Consider the following 14,832-nt stretch of genomic DNA (forward strand, 5'->3'; position numbering starts at 1 on the left):
CCGACGAATTGCTTCGCGACAGAGCAACTCCGATTTTGAGCGAATCAGCCAATCGTCCAGGTACGGGTGCACCAACAAACCTTCTCTGCGAAGCTGCGCCGCTACCACCACCATAATCTTGGTGAAAATCCGAGGCGCGGTGGCAAGGCCGAATGGCAGTGCCTGAAATTGGCAATGTTGACCCAACACAGAGAACCTTAGAAATCGCTAGTGATCAGTCCAGGTCCTGATGTGAAGATACGCTTCCGTGAGGTCCAGTAACGCGAGAAATTCTCCCTGTCGCACCAAAGCAATGACAGACGGCAGGGTCTCCATGCGAAAACGAGGTATTCGCAGACATCTGTTGACCCGTTTTAGGTCGAGAATAGGACGAAAGGTTCCTTCTTTTTTGGAACCAATAAGTAAATGGAATAACGGCCCCTGCGAAGTTCGGGCGGCGGGACCAGAACAATCGCGTCAAGATCATGAAGGCGTTTCAGAGTCTCTGTTAACGCCCGGCGTTTGGCCACAAAACCGCAGGGCGAGACCAAGAAGCACTGACGAGGCTGACGAACAAAATCTAGGACCCACTGATTTGATGTGATTCTGGTCCACTCCTTGTAAAACCGAGACAACCTGCCATCGACCACTGGTACCGAGGAATGGACCAGCCGCACATCATTGTGAGGGCTTTCCTCCCTGCGCATTCTGACCAGCACCCGGTCGGCTGAAACGGCACCCACGAAAGGACTGAGAGTACGTCTGCTGCCTGTTGGCACTATGGCGGAAGGAGGAAACTGACCCCGAGAAGTCCGAGTCCTCCGACCTCCCCTATATCGTGAACGGGAAGACAGAGCGCCTCTCGACTTTGGTCTGTCCTCTGGCAAATGATGCACCTTGTTCTCGCCTAGGGACTCAATCAGATCCTCCAATTCCTTTCCAAACAGCAACTTGCCTTTAAACGACAACGAACCCATCCGTGATTTAGAGGACACATCTGCTGCCCAATGGCGTAGCCACAACAAGCGCCGCGCTGAAACTGCCGACACCATGGATCTGGCCGATGTGTGAAGCAAATCATAAAAGGCATCCACTGTAAGCAATCACCGCTTCCAGACGTCCCACCTGGCGCACTTCCTCTGGGGAAAGCGAGTCGTTGGCTAGTAGCTGGTGCACCCAACGAAACCCTGCTCGCAAGGAGAAATTACTGCAGATAGCTGCACGAATCCCTAGCGCAGAGACCTCGAATATCTTCTTAAGTTGGACCTCCAGCTTACTGGTCCTGCAAATCTTTAAGAGCCGTCCTCCCGGTAACCGGAATGGTGGTCTTCATTCGTGACAGCCGCCACAGCCAAATCCCCCTTAGGGACCCTTAGCAGCTGCAAGGCCTCTTCTGGCAGGGGCTAGAGCTTGTCCATTGCTTTAGCCACCTTGAGGCCTAAGTCTGGGGTATCCCATTCTTTGAAGAGCAAATCCGTCGCTGAAAAATGAAAGGGAAAAGCTGAGGGAGGACCCCTCAGGCCCAACACCACCGGGTCCCTAGCCCCAAGCCTGGAATCTTCCTGAGGCAGCTGTATCCCTAATTCCCCGACTATTGCCAGAATGAGGGGACCCAGTTCATCCTGTCGAAAGAGACTGACCACCTTTGGGTCATCACCGTCTGCCCCATGGGCACCTCGCAAATTTCCGGACAGCTGGTCACTGTCCCCTTCAACCCCCCTCGGGGGTTGGGACGGCAGGTCCTGGTCCTCTGGCTGGTCCTCCGGATGCTCCATATCCGAAGAGGAATCCAGAGCCACCAGAGGGGTCCGCAATCTGAAAGGGCGTGGCCCCTCCGTGAGATCCGGGTCTTGAGCGGGCTTGGTCCGTTTTCCAGACCCTAGTGGGTGGTCTGGTCCGTGTGCCCTCTTCCTGCCCGCTTTGCGGGCCTTGAAGGCTTTATGCATAAGCAACACGAAATCAGACGAAAAAGAAGAGTCTGAAGACAAATCTGTCTGATCCCCCTCAGGGACCTCTGGATTGGCAGCGCAGCTGGGTCTCGCAGGTCTGTCCCCCTTAGGGACTCTGCATTGTGGTGACAATCGCGGTGCAGGCTCGTCCTCCCCCCGTGCCGCTGGCGCCTTGGGGCGTTCCCGCGGGAACGGGTCGGCACCTGAAGACTGTAAGTCCCCAAATGCTCCGGTCACTGTTTGGACCCTCACCAGGACCCCGCCCGGGCCGCAGAGACTCCCTTGCCTCCGGAGAGGCAATCGGAACAGAAATTGTCCCAGGACAGTTGCGCCCGCGCGGCGCCGCAGGCCCTACAAGCCGCCCGACGCGGCACGCTGCAGCAAAAAACAGCCCCGAAAATCGCTGGGAAGGTGGCGAAAATGGGGCGCAAGCACCCGAATGCGACCGGAAGGGAAGGAGAATGAAGCCCCCACAGAACACACACAAAAAAAAAGTTAACTTTTTTTTTTTTTTTAAATATACTGGCCCAATAGCCTCCGGGTCCTGGACCAACTGGGGGGAGTGAGCCGGGCTCCCCGGTATCACCCGCAGTCACGAATCCACGCTGGCGGGAGGGCAAAGCACCCCACACCTCAGCGGCCTCGGAAACCAGGGGGGATGGACCCCTCCGGACCTCACAACCCCCTGGGAGGCGGGAGACTGGACCTGCAGGCAAACCACTGCGCTGCTATGCCTTATTCTAACTTTATCCTTCTTTTTCCCCAGCTAACAATACTATCTAGAAGTGAAAAACTAGGCCTCAGCTCAGGCTGCAGGTTTTGCACCCCCTCCACCTGCTGGGAGACAGAAGAAGACTGCAGGACTGCAGCTGGCACCAGCCCTAGATAAGGCAGAGATTTGTTTGATAAACTTCTGTCTCCATCTGCTAGAGGGGGGGGCAAAACCCAGGAGTCTGGACTGATCCGGGCACCTACAGGGAATTTAGCTTAGGCCAGGTCAGCACTGAGGAGCCTCCTGGAAACTTAGCCTGAGCAGCTCCAGAGGATCTGACCTCACTGAAGGGCCTGTCCCTTAATCTAAAATAAATACCCACCTCTCCCCTGACTCCCAATCGCTGGGTCATTTTTGATGCAGGCTTGGCTTCGTCTGTTAAAGAAAGGTTCAGACCTTAAAATGTGTAAGGCTGAACGCACATCAGCATTATATACAGGGAGGACAATAATGAAAGCCATGTCTGGGGGTAAAGCGCTCTTTTATCCACAGGAATGGGCTGTTTGATTACTGTCCATCCTCTACACAAGTAAAGGTAGGAGCATAGAACAAGGCATATTTCTGGTTTATCCACAGGAATGGGCTGTTTGATTACTGTCCATCCTCTACACAAGTAAAGGTAGGAGCATAGAACAAGGCATATTTCTGGTTTATCCACAGAATGGGCTGTTTGATTACTGTCCATCCTCTACACAAGTAAAAGGAGGAGCATAGAACAAGGCATATTTCTGGTTTATCCACAGAATGGGCTGTTTGATTACTGTCCATCCTCTACACAAGTAAAAGGAGGAGCATTAGAACAAGGCATATTTCTGGTTTATCACACAGAATGGGCTGTTTGATTACTGTCCATCCCTCTACACCACGTAAAAGGAGGAGCATTAGAACAAGGCATATTTCTGGTTTATTCCACAGGAAATGGGCTGTTTGATTTACTGTCCATCCTCTACACAAGTCAAGGTAGGAGCATAGAAACAGGGCATATTTCTGGTTTTATCCACAGGAAGGAATGTGGCTGGTTTGATTACTGTCCATCCTCTACACAAGGTTAAAAGGAGGAGCACTAAGTCTAGTCGAACAATAGGCATTATTTCTGGTTTTATCCACAGAATGGGCTGTTTGCTTTACTGGTCCATCCTCTACACAAGTAAAAGGAGGAGCATAGACCAAGGCAACATATTTCTGGTTTATCCACAGAATGCTGGCTGTTGATTACTGTCCATCTTCTACACAAGTAAAAGGAGGAAGCATAGTAACAAGGCATTATTTCTGGGTTTATCCACAGAATGGGCTGTTTGCTTTAACTTCCATCCTCTACACAAGTAAAAGGAGGAGCATTAGAACACAAGGCATATTTATGGTTTATCCACAGGACCATGGTGTTGCTGTTTTTGATTACTGTCCATCCTCTACCACAAGTAAAAAGGAGGAGCATAGAACAAGGCATATTTCTGGTTTATCCACAGAATGGGCTGTTTGATTACTGTCCATCCTCTACACAAGTAAAGGAGGAGCATAGAACAAGGCATATTTCTGGTTTATCCACAGAATGGGCTGTTTGATTACTGTCCATCCTCTACACAAGTAAAAGGAGGAGCATAGAACAAGGCATATTTCTGGTTTATCCACAGGAATGGGCTGTTTGATTATTGTCCATCCTCTACACAAGTAAAGGTAGGAGCATAGAACAAGGCATATTTCTGGTTTATCCACAGAATGGGCTGTTTGATTACTGTCCATCCTCTACACAAGTAAAGGTAGGAGCATAGAACAAGGCATATTTCTGGTTTATCCACAGAATGGGCTGTTTGATTACTGTCCATCCTCTACACAAGTAAAAGGAGGAGCATAGAACAAGGCATATTTCTGGTTTATCCACAGGAATGGGCTGTTTGATTACTGTCCATCCTCTACACAAGTAAAAGGAGGAGCATAGAACAAGGCATATTTCTGGTTTATCCACAGAATGGGCTGTTTGATTACTGTCCATCCTCTACACAAGTAAAAGGAGGAGCATAGAACAAGGCATATTTCTGGTTTATCCACAGAATGGGCTGTTTGATTACTGTCCATCCTCTACACAAGTAAAAGGAGGAGCATAGAACAAGGCATATTTCTGGTTTATCCACAGAATGGGCTGTTTGATTACTGTCCATCCTCTACACAAGTAAAGGTAGGAGCATAGAACAAGGCATATTTCTGGTTTATCCACAGAATGGGCTGTTTGATTACTGTCCATCCTCTACACAAGTAAAGGAGGAGCATAGAACAAGGCATATTTCTGGTTTATCCACAGAATGGGCTGTTTGATTACTGTCCATCCTCTACACAAGTAAAAGGAGGAGCATAGAACAAGGCATATTTCTGGTTTATCCACAGGAATGGGCTGTTTGATTACTGTCCATCCTCTACACAAGTAAAGGTAGGAGCATATAACAAGGCATATTTCTGGTTTATCCACAGAATGGGCTGTTTGATTACTGTCCATCCTCTACACAAGTAAAAGGAGGAGCATAGAACAAGGCATATTTCTGGTTTATCCACAGAATGGGCTGTTTGATTACTGTCCATCCTCTACACAAGTAAAGGTAGGAGCATAGAACAAGGCATATTTCTGGTTTATCCACAGAATGGGCTGTTTGATTACTGTCCATCCTCTACACAAGTAAAAGGAGGAGCATAGAACAAGGCATATTTCTGGTTTATCCACAGAATGGGCTGTTTGATTACTGTCCATCCTCTACACAAGTAAAGGTAGGAGCATAGAACAAGGCATATTTCTGGTTTATCCACAGAATGGGCTGTTTGATTACTGTCCATCCTCTACACAAGTAAAAGGAGGAGCATAGAACAAGGCATATTTCTATTTATCCACAGGAATGGGCTGTTTGATTACTGTCCATCCTCTACACAAATAAAAGGAGGAGCATAGAACAAGGCATATTTCTGGTTTGGGGTTAGGACAGGGGGAAAACTATATGCAGAGCTTTCCTTTAACACCGCGCCCTCACAAAAAGCAGGCAGGGGTATTTATGAGGGGGCAATAAACAAGGCAAATCTAGATGTGTTCTTTTGCATTCCTTATCACCTCAGGTTAAAATTCACATGGGATTGGCCAGACCTTGCATCCTTTGATTATTTAGGTCAAGGCTGGGAAACATCCAGACCCAGATGAGAGCCACAGCTCAGTCCCAGGCAGCCCCGGCCAGAGCCCCAAACCAGAGCTTCATGGAGGGAGCTTTTCCTCCGTGTCCCTCCCCCCCCCTCCCCCCATAATCAGATGTTCACGGCAGGCGGGAGCAGGATCTGCTGCCACAGCTTGGGTTCATCTCCCCACCTTGTCCCTGAATGAAATATTCATAAGGACTAGAGAGCAGCACCAGAGCTCCTGCCTCGTCCTCGGCTCCTTCCTGCAGCCTCCCACCCCAAGGAAAACTGGGAGGGGCAAGACTGGCTTTCAATTGCTGCCCCTCCCCCTCCCCCGTTATAACCCCACACAATGTTTGTTTTGGTTAAATAAAGGCCGCAGTTTATTATAACCTGACCCCAGCCCCTAACACTTAATGCACTATTCAACCTATACACCCCCTCCCCCCTTTTATCCCCTTCTTAACAACTTGCTCCCCACCTCGCCCCCGTGGTAGAGCTACCCCCATAGAGTCCTTTCCCTTACCCCGCCTGGCACCAGCGTGGGCAAGTACCCCGGCCTCTCAGCATCGGCCCCCCTCTTGCTCATTGCCCACCTCATGTAGTAGCCCCCCCACCCTACACCAGATACCACCCCCCTCCCCAAATGCTTTTTAACAACAGATAACAAAATCACCCCTATTGGGCTGGGGTTCCCCGCCCCGGTGACAATCAATAAAGACAACGCACATTGAATAAGATCCAATGATTCTAGCATAAGGGAGGGAAATGATTCCAGCCTGCGCCCTCAGCCCCCTCTGGCACCCAACTGAGGCAGGAAGGGGATCTCTTACCCCAACCAATCCCAGCTCCTCCATTCTAAATACTGCCTTTTCATTGGCCCCTTAGCTTCACTCTATCCCCCTCCCCTTTCCCTCCTAACTTATAATTTAACCCTGTCCTGCCGCTCGCTAGCCCCCCTTATTATCTGCTGAGCAATGCAAGATTGCTGAGCCTTCACCTAAATGTTCACAGGGAAAGCAGAGCAAGAGCTGCTGCTGCTTCTGGCTCCTCCCCAGCCACCCAGAATGAAATATTCATGGCAGGAATGAAGAGCACACATCACATCTCTTCCTTTACCTCCCTGGAATAAAACATTCATAGCAGAGGTAAAGCAAAAGCTGCTTCAGCTGACACTGGGAGGGTAAACCCTTGCTCACTTGCTTGGACCTTGAAGGTCCTAGCAAGCACTAGGGGTGTGCATTCGTTTTGAACTTAAATGTAAAACGCAACTTTTTTTTTTTTTTAACGATGAGGCGTAAACGATCGGATTTCCAACTTATTCAACATAGCTATGTTGAATACGTTGGAAATCGCGATTGTTGATCTAAATAAAAATTTAAACCCCTCACCCTCCTTAATCCCCCCCCCCCCCAAGACTTACCAAAACTCCCCAAGCTGGCCAAAAGTTCCGGGAGCGGACGCGCGGGGAATCACGTGACGTCCGCGTCACTCCGACGTGACGCGGACGTCACGTTGTCCATCGCGGTTCCGCTCCCGGACCCCTTGTTGGGCCCAAACGGCACTTTTGGCCAGCTTGGGGGGGGCCTCCTGACCCCCCCAAGCTGGCCAAAAGTGCCTTTTGGGCCCAACGAGGGGTCCGGGAGCGAACCCGAGGGGAATCACGTGACGCCGCGTCACTCCGACGTGGCGCCGACGTCATGTGATTCCCCGCGGGTCTGCTCCCGGACCCCTCGTTGGGCCCAAAAGGCACTTTTGGCCAGCTTGGGGGGGCCTCCTGACCCTCCCAAGCTGGCCAAAAGTGCCTTTTGGGCCCAACGAGGGTCCGGGAGTGGACCCGAGGGGAATCACGTGACGCCGCGTCACTCCGACGTGACGCCGACCTCACGTGCACCTTGCAAAGGAGTTCAGAAATGGCGTCCTGACCCCGCTGGACCACCAGGGAGTTTTGGTAAGTCTTGGGGGGGGGGGGGGGTTTAAGGCGGGTGAGGGGTTTAAATTTTTATTTGCACATATAAACATAGACTCAACTTATGGAATTCTCCATATGTCCATATTGACCGCAAATGACCCCCCCTTTTGACTTATGGACTTATGAACTTAAACTTTTGGTCTGCACATCCCTAGCAAGCACTGCAGAGGCCTCGCCTGCTCCTGCACTTGTGCCTCTCTCCTGACATCCTCCCTCCCACCTGCTCCTTCATGAGGGCTTTCTGGGGACATTGTGACTCCCTAAACCTGGGCTTTCACCGTATCCAGACACATAAAGACTGCACATCCAAACACTACAGGAATCAGTGAAAAACCTCACTTACCTAGGATCCACAGGGCTAATAGACAGAGCTTGTTATGAAGGCAGAACAGTGAACCCAAAGGATTTTAAATAAACTGCATTACAAGCAGGGGACGAAGAAAAGGAGTTTCACAGTAACTCCAACTGGTTTTTAAGTGAAGGTTTTTGCAGAGCTGAATGCTGCACCTGTCTCAGTCGGCTGTGAGGCTGCTGATAGGATCAGCTCAGACTGTACAAACTCTCCCTGTCTGTCCCTATTAACCCACAGCTCTCTCTCCCTCAGGCACCCTCTAATGGTAACAAAAGGGAATTTTACATGGGAGGGAAATAATATTAACGACTAAAACTGTTTTACTAAAAGGAGAAGTAAGGGAAAGGAAAAGGGGAAGCATAAACAAGACAGAGAAAGGGAAGGAAAACCAGAGAACAGCAAAGGCAGGTGGGGAGAGAGGAAAGAGAAGGAAGATATAGAGCGTTCACCCAGCAAGATAGGAACCAATCTCTTGAAGAGAAAGCGTAGTCCAGGCAGAAGGTCTGTGGCAGATAGCGAAGAGACGAAGTGATGGTCACAGGAACATGGAGACGCTGGAGTCATGAAGACCCAAGAGACGCTGGAGTCATCAGGAGACGCTGGAGGCATGAAGACCCAAGAAACGCTGGAGGCATGAAGACACGAGACGCTGGAGGCATGAAGACCCAAGAGACGCTGGAGGCATGAAGACCCAAGAGACTCTGGAGGCATGAAGACCCAAGAGACGCTGGAGGCATGAAGACCCAAGAGACTCTGGAGGCATGAAGACCCAAGAGACTCTGGCGGCATGAAGACCCAAGAGACGCTGGAGGCATGAAGACCCAAGAAACGCTGGAGGCATGAAGACACGAGACGCTGGAGGCATGAAGACCCAAGAGACGCTGGAGGCATGAAGACCCAAGAAACGCTGGAGGCATGAAAACACGAGACGCTGGAGGCATGAAGACCCAAGAGACTCTGGAGGCATGAAGACCCAAGAGACGCTGGAGGCATGAAGACCCAAGAGACTCTGGAGGCATGAAGACCCAAGAGACTCTGGCGGCATGAAGACCCAAGAGACGCTGGAGGCATGAAGACCCAAGAGACTCTGGAGGCATGAAGACCCAAGAGACGCTGGAGGCATGAAGACACTGGAGGCATGAAGACACAGGAGGCACTGGAGGGACGATGACACAAGAGACCCTGGAGGCATGAAGACCCAAGAGACGCTGGAGCCATGAAGACCCAAGAGACTCTGGAGGCATGAAGACCCAAGAGACTCTGGAGGCATGAAGACACAGGAGACGCTGGAGCCATGAAGACACAGGAAACGCTGGAGGGACGATGACACAGGAGACACTGGAGGCATGAAGACCCAAGAGACGCTGGAGACATGAAGACACAGGAGACGCTGGAGCCATGAAGACCCAGGAGACGCTGGAGCCATGAAGACCCAGGAGATGCTGGAGGCATGAAGACACAGGAGGCATGAAGACACAGGAGACACTGGGGGCACGGCACCGAAGCACAGGGATCACAGCCTAGGAGCAACAGAGGACTCTGTTGCAAAGAGCAAGAAAGAAAGCAGTTGCAAGGTTTCAAACCTGTAGTGTGGAGATGTCATAATCAGACATCATAATCCCGAGCTGGCTTAGCTCTCCAGCTGCAGCCCTTAAAGGGACCTAACACTTTGCTCTCTTGCTATAGTTTTCCCCCTGTCCGAACTCCAAACCAGAAATATGCCTTGTTCTATGCTCCTCCTTTTACTTGTGTAGAGGATGGACAGTAATCAAACAGCCCATTCTGTGGATAAACCAGAAATATGCCTTGTTCTATGCTCCTCCTTTTACTTGTGTAGAGGATGGACAGTAATCAAACAGCCCATTCTGTGGATAAACCAGAAATATGCCTTGTTCTATGCTCCTCCTTTTACTTGTGTAGAGGATGGACAGTAATCAAACAGCCCATTCTGTGGATAAACCAGAAATATGCCTTGTTCTATGCTCCTCCTTTACTTGTGTAGAGGATGGACAGTAATCAAACAGCCCATTCTGTGGATAAACCAGAAATATGCCTTGTTCTATGCTCCTACCTTTACTTGTGTAGAGGATGGACAGTAATCAAACAGCCCATTTCTGTGGATAAACCAGAAATATGCCTTGTTCTATGCTCCTACCTTTACTTGTGTAGAGGATGGACAGTAATCAAACAGCCCATTCTGTGGATAAACCAGAAATATGCCTTGTTCTATGCTCCTCCTTTTACTTGTGTAGAGGATGGACAGTAATCAAACAGCCCATTCTGTGGATAAACCAGAAATATGCCTTGTTCTATGCTCCTACCTTTACTTGTGTAGAGGATGGACAGTAATCAAACAGCCCATTCTGTGGATAAACCAGAAATATGCCTTGTTCTATGCTCCTCCTTTTACTTGTGTAGAGGATGGACAGTAATCAAACAGCCCATTCTGTGGATAAACCAGAAATATGCCTTGTTCTATGCTCCTACCTTTACTTGTGTAGAGGATGGACAGTAATCAAACAGCCCATTTCTGTGGATAAACCAGAAATATGCCTTGTTCTATGCTCCTCCTTTTACTTGTGTAGAGGATGGACAGTAATCAAACAGCCCATTTCTGTGGATAAACCAGAAATATGCCTTGTTCTATGCTCCTACCTTTACTTGTGTAGAGGATGGACAGTAATCAAACAGCCCATTTCTGTGGATAAACCAGAAATATGCCTTGTTCTATGCTCCTCCTTTTACTTGTGTAGCGGATGGACAGTAATCAAACAGCCCATTTCTGTGGATAAACCAGAAATATGCCTTGTTCTATGCTCCTCCTTTTACTTGTGTAGCGGATGGACAGTAATCAAACAGCCCATTTCTGTGGATAAAAGAGCGCTTTACCCCTAGACATGGCTTTCATTATTGTCCTCACTGTATATAATGCTGATGTGCACTCAGCCTTGCACATTTTAAAGTCTGAACCTTTCTTTAACAGATGAAGACAAGCCTGCATCAAAAATGACCGAGCGATTGGGAGTCAGGGTAGAGGTGGGTATTTATTTTTTAGATTAAGGGACAGGCCTTTCATTGAGGTTAGATCTTCTGGAGGCTTCTCAGTGCTGAACCGGCTAAGCTAAATTTGGGAACATTTCCATGCTGGTAATCAGTTTGCCTTCCTTCCATCTTTCTTAATGCATGGAATACACCTGCTCTGTGCTCCTAGGATGCTACTTTTAAACAAGGCCCACGCCTGTTTTTTTCTAACTACTTTTCTCATTTTCTCAGTTTTCCTTTTGAAAGTTTAGTGCTAGAGCCATAGATTTACATACTGTTCCCCTTTCAGTCATTAATTTAAATTTGATCATATTATGATCACTATTGCCAAGCAGCCCCACCACTGTTACCTCTCTCACCAAATCCTGCGCTCCACTGAGAATTAGATCTAAAATTGCTCCATAAAACTATCTTTTATTCCATCCAGGAACTTTATCTCTCCAGCATGCCCTGAAGTTTCACTTACCCAGTCAATACTGTGGTCATTGAAATCTCCCATTATTACTGGACTACCAGTTTGGTTAGCTTCCCTAATTTCTCTTAAGATTTCACTGTCCGTCTCACCATTTTGGCCAGGTGAACAGTAGTAAACTCCTATCACTATTCTCTTCCCCAACACACAAGGGATTTCTACCCATAAAGATTCGATTGTACATTTAGTCTCATGCAGGATCTTTATCCTGTTGGACTCTATGCCATTCAGGACATAAAGCACTGCCCCCCATCAAGATGCTCCTCTGGAAGTGGGATGCCAAAGGGATGAAGCATCAAGTCCTTTGCTCATATGTCCTCTCCTGGTCTATTCGCCCAGCCAGAGCAATGAGATTATCCAATGAAGTAGGAAGTTCCCAAGCTACGAGCTCATCCTTAATACAGCCAGCCAGGCCTTATAGAAAGATGGCCATGAGACTGTCCTTGTTATGAGCGCCGGTTGCGGCGCCCCGCGGCTGGGTGTCATGGCCGCCGGTCGCGGCGGGCTGCGAACAGGGCCAGGTCGGCGGCCACAATGTTGTTGCTCACCCTGAGCTTGGAGGCTCCAGTGGCTAGGAATTTCCGGTTCCGGCGTCTTCGCGGCTGCTGCCGCGGCCTCTCTCAGTCGCATGGTCCCGGCGGTCTGGCTCCTCCCCCTCAGCCTCCTAGGAGCCGCCCGTGCGACTGCTGCAGATATTTAAAGGAGCCATGACCGGATATGGTCATGGCTTCCCCCTGGAACTCCTCCTCCTGAATCTGGTATTTAAGGCAAGGTCTGACACCCAGACCTTGCCTTGGTATTGAGGCTCAGTTCCTCGTTTCCTGTTTGGTGTTCCGGATCTGCTTCTCGTCCCGCTTCTGCTCTTCTCCCCGTTGGACTGATTCTTTGGCTCCTGACCTTTGGACTAGTGGTGGTGAATTTTTTGGCTTCGACGTGGACTCTCTCTGGACCCTTCTCCCTCTTGTTCCTGGATTGGCTTCGGACCATTCTCCCAGCTGCTCCTGGAGCGGCTCTCGACCTCTCTCTGGACTTCGACCCTTGGACTGGACTGGGACTATTCTTCAAACATACTCCCCGACCTCTTACGATCTGCTGGAGGCGCCAGCCATCTGGAAACCACAACCTGCAGGAGGCGCCTGCATCCAGACCATCTTCATTCTTCAGGGAGTCTCCTAAGTTCCAGTGGCCGTGCCCTACGGGCTCCTCCTGGGGGGGGGGTCACGAACTTCCAGGGTGAAGTCTTCAGCTCTACCTCTCCAACAGGCCTTTCCATCCGACGGTAGAGACCGACAAGGGTTAACTCCCCTCTCGGCAGTGCTGACTCTACTTCGGAACAGGGGTCCACTCTACAAATCATAACAGAATACCAAGGCCATGGACCCGGCAGAGGCCTCAGCTCGTCAGGCCATTCCGGGATTGGCCCAGAAGGTCATGGAGCAGCAACGAATACTAGAATCCATGGCGGCTTCCTTAGAACGACTAAACGCCTAGCTGGATTCCATAGCCACAACTCAAGCCATGCCACCACCACTACCCTCAGTGGTGCAGAATAATCCCCGGTCCGTGATTCCACTACCAACTCCTCCAAGTTACGCCAGAGACCCTCGCCTGTGTCAAGGATTTCTCGACCAGTGCAGCATGCACTTTCATCTTCAAGCTTCCATCTTTCCAGATGATCTCACCAAAACAACCTATATCCTATCCTTGTTGGAGGGTAAGGCCCTAGCCTGGGCTTCTCCTTTCTGGCGTCGGTCAGATCCGATCTTACAAAACCTGCCTAAATTCTTGGAATTATTTCAAGCGGTGTTTGACGACCCCGGGAAACAAGTGGTCGCAGGTTCCAAGATTTTACAACTCCGGCAAGGTGGTCGACCACTGGCCGACTATACTATTGAATTCAGAACTTTGGCATCCGAGCTCCACTGGGAGGAGAATTGTCTTCGGTCTATATTCTTGGAGGGCCTGTCGCCTAGAATAAAAGATGAAATGGCAGCCCGAGAGTTACCACAATCCTTGGATGCCATCGTGGACTTGGTCACCCGAATTGATCGACGACTACAGGAAAGAGCGCAGGAGGGATCAAGCACAAGAAGGCACGTAGCAGGAGCCATGCCTTCCCGTTCGGTTCCCGCCTCCCACACGGCACCTAAATCAGAAGGAACTACGGAGGAACCTATGCAATTGGGGCGAGGCCCCCTTTCTCCAGAGGAATGGCAAAGACGCCGTAAGGCAGGCCTCTGTCTATACTGTGGTGGAGCGGGTCATCTCATTGCCCGTTGTCCTACACGTCCGGGAAACTCCAATGCCTAGGCTCTATTGGGGGAATAACCCTGGGCATCACCTCTCCGGCTCCCCCACTGACTCTACAGGTCACCCTGGAATTCAAAGAGCACCGGTTTCTCCACTCTGGCTTTAGTGGACTCTGGAGCTGGTGGAAATTTTATTCTACAAGATGTGGTAGATCAACTACACATCCCCACTTGTTTATGTCTGAAGCCATTAATTGTATCCTCCATCCATGGAGATCCCCTGCCTGGGAGGATAACTCATCATACAGTTCCGATGGAATGTCACATCTCACCGAACCATACCAAGAAGATTTCTTTTTATAAAATCCAAAGAGCAATCCATCCTATAGTTCTTGGCATTCCATGGTTATAGCTACACAATCCCCAGTTCAACTGGACTTCTTTAAAACTCATCCACTGGGGATCAAAATGCTTGGAGACCTGCATTCACGGATCAAGTTCCTCCAGCAGCTTCATCTGTACTTCTCAGCTGGAAGGTCTACCGTCACAGTACAAGCAGTTTTCGGACGTTTTTTCCAAAAAGGCTGCGGACATTTTACCTCCACATCGAGAATTCGATTGTAGTATCAACTTGATTCTGGGTTCCACCCCGCCTCAGGGTAGGGTCTATCCATTATCTGCTTTGGAGACCCGTGCTATGACGGAATATACCCAGGACAACTTACAGAAAGGATTCATCGGGTGCTCTAAGTCTCCGGCTGGGGCTGGCTTTTTCTTTGTTGGGAAGAAAGATGGGACCCTGCGTCCATGTATTGACTACCGTGGGCTTAATGCCATTACCATCAAGGACCGGTATCCGTTACCTCTCATAGCGGAACTTTTCAATCGTCTACAGGGA

The sequence above is a fragment of the Rhinatrema bivittatum genome, unplaced genomic scaffold (assembly GCF_901001135.1).
Source record: "Rhinatrema bivittatum unplaced genomic scaffold, aRhiBiv1.1, whole genome shotgun sequence".
Taxonomy (NCBI): Eukaryota; Metazoa; Chordata; class Amphibia; order Gymnophiona; family Rhinatrematidae; genus Rhinatrema; species Rhinatrema bivittatum.